We start from the raw sequence: 2,846 nt of genomic DNA on the forward strand, positions 1-2,846 counted from the left end.
CCCCCGGGGGCCACAGCTCTGCCAGACAGCGCCCCCTGGCAGCTGGTTACCACTGGAAGCTTGCCACCGGGAGCAACATCATGAGGACGGATGCCAGCACCTGCCACACGCTTGGAGAACTGCTTCCTGGGTCCTGTCCTGGCTGTGGCCGGCCGTCCAGGGAGGCAGCGTGGCAGATGGCCCCCACATTCCCAACCTCTGATATCATATCTCATGCTGCAGAGGATGGATCTGAACCCTCCCTGCCCCCTCCCCCCCGGAAGATACTGCAGGGGTGACCTACGCATGGCTACGCCAGACCCCCGTGGCTACGTCATCAGATCTGTGGCGGCTCCACCTCTTTCCACCTTGTGTCCCTCACCTTGGAAGGCTGCCACCGTGAGGGGAGGGCCCAAGGCTGATGCCAGTAGCCAGGACCCAGTGGGTGAGGGGCCTGGGAAGCAGTTCCTCCAGCCCCCTGGGATGTCCTGAGTAAGCTTGCTGCCAGGTCCTGCCTTTACAGACACTCGAAGCTACCAAGGTGTTCGGTAATTGGTTAACTGGTTAATTGGTTAATTGGTTAGCTGATGTGGGTCATAGGTGGGCAGGCCAAGGTGAACTCTGTGAAGGGGGTTGCGTGTGTGTGTGTGTGTATTTAAGATTTATTTATCTTTATTGGAAAGTCAGAAAACAGAGAGGAGGAGAGACAGAGAGGAAGATCTTCCATCCATTGATTTACTCCCAAAGTGGCCACAATGGCTGGAGCTGAGCCAATCTGAAGCCAGGAGCCCAGAGCTTCTTCTGGGTCTCCCACACAGGTGTAGTGTCCCAAGGCTTTGGGCTGTCTTCGACTGCTTTCACAGGACACAAGCAGGGCCACTGGGACATGAAGTGGCATCCATATGAGATCGCAGCGCATGCAAGGTGAAGACTTTAGCCAATAGGCTACTGCACCAGACCCATGTTTGTGGGTTTTTAAGCAATTGTTTATTGCTAAGATAGAGGGGGACACACACAGATAGTTCCCATTGCTGGCTCACTCCCCAAATGCATGCACTGGATCAAATCTGGGAACACAGAACTCAAGTTAGGGAGCAGGGACTCGGACCATCATCTGCGTCTTCCAGGTGAGTATTAACAGGAAGCTGGGATTGGAAATGGAGCCAGGACTTGAACCAGGCACTCCAAGAGTGGCTGTGGCTGCACCAACTGCCCTTCTGTCTAACCAAGCGAAATGCGCTCCTGTGTTTTGTCAGTTCTCAGTCATACCTGTCCTGACTGTGCTGGTTCCTCTGCTAGGTTGGCCTTGCCTGCCCTCCCGCCTCCTCTTCTTCCTGAGTTGAACTCCTACACAACCTTTAAGACCCGCTTCAAATGTACCCTCTGCTCTGCAGGCTCTCCCCAGCTTTCCTGGAATGTTTTCATCCCAGTCTTTCCCCACCACGTGTCTCCCTGATGGATGCCCAAGGCAGGTGAGCTCGGAGCCTGTTCAGTGGCATGAAGGCGCCAGAAGAATCAGCGAACGCACAAGCAGCCTCGGGGAGGGGCCGGGAGTCAAAAGGAGCTGGGGCTATCCGAAGAGCAGGGAGGAGGGGCAGGGCGTGGACCGCCGGGTCACTGGTGTCCGTGAACTTCACACCCAGCCCAGCTGCCTGTCCTGCCCTGAGCTTGCTGGGGTCGGGGTTGGTGATGAGGCCTTACAGGGAGGAACCAAGTCAATGTGTCCCTGTCATGTCCTCTTCCTGGGCCCTGCTCTCATGGCCCCCTGGTTTCTGTGTCTGACGGGTGTCCCTCCAGAGCCCTTTCCTTGCTTCTGAACCGGGAGGGCAGACAAGGAGTGGGTTGGACACATCAGATCGCGGGACCTGGGTTGAAAGGGCTTTTCCCGGAGATGCTGGGCTCACTGCGAGAGGGAGCACTCCGGGCCTCCCGTGCCCCAGGCACGGGGCAGCCGCCTTGGTGCACAGAGTCCTGTCTTGCTCTGTGCGCTTCTTTGACTGCAGGGCCAGCAGCATGCCTCAGCATAGCTGGCATCCCAGCCTCCGGGGTCCTGGAGCCACACCGCCTGCCTGTTCCCTGAGAGGAAGCCGAGGAAGAAGCCCGTGGGAGCAGGAAGAGATGCTGGGCACACCCAGTCCTTCATCTCTGTATCCCTATTTGCTGGGGATTTTGCAGGCGCAGAGAGATCAAGTCCCACCTGCTATCCAAGGCTGCTCCTGATGGCCTGAGCCTCACAAGTTCCTGGGCCCGGCCACTTCGGGAGCGACAAGGCCTCCAGCTCTCCACCCACCTCGGGACCTCGTGGGCTTGTGGCAGGACTGAGCCAGAAGCCAAAGGCATGGGGGTTCTGGACCTGAGGTTGCTGGGTCCCCACCAATCATGGCTCCTCTGGCCCCTGGAAGTTGACCAGATTCCAGAGCGGTGTCCCATGTAGAAATGCCTGTACATGGAGGTGTCCTGCACGGGCCTTCTAAGACCTGGCCAGGGTGGTTTGCTGCCTCTGGGTGCAGGTTCATCTCAGAGCCCGGCGGGGCCTATAGGGAAATGCAGGAAGCGAAAGAGAAGCAGGAAAGATGACAGAAGGGAAGGATCAGCCCAGGCTTCCCACACCCTAACCTGAGACCGTACGAGCTCCAGCAGGCAACAGGGCCAGACCCCAGCATCCCCCCAGCCAGGAGCTGCCCGTCAGCGGGGCTGGGCCTTGGGGGGCAGCGGGCAGAGGAGTCAGCATGTGACTTGCACTTAGCTAAAGCCCAAGACAGTGCGGGAAGACACAGATGTGTTCAGTCCAGGGCGAGGTCACTTTCCCCGCCTGCATCGGTTACCCCGAAACTTAGCAGCCCAAAGCAACAGCTGCCCACTCTCTC

This window comes from Ochotona curzoniae, unplaced genomic scaffold (assembly GCF_017591425.1).
Source record: "Ochotona curzoniae isolate NIBS_2020 unplaced genomic scaffold, NIBS_Ocur_1.0 contig_4792, whole genome shotgun sequence".
Classification (NCBI taxonomy): domain Eukaryota; kingdom Metazoa; phylum Chordata; class Mammalia; order Lagomorpha; family Ochotonidae; genus Ochotona; species Ochotona curzoniae.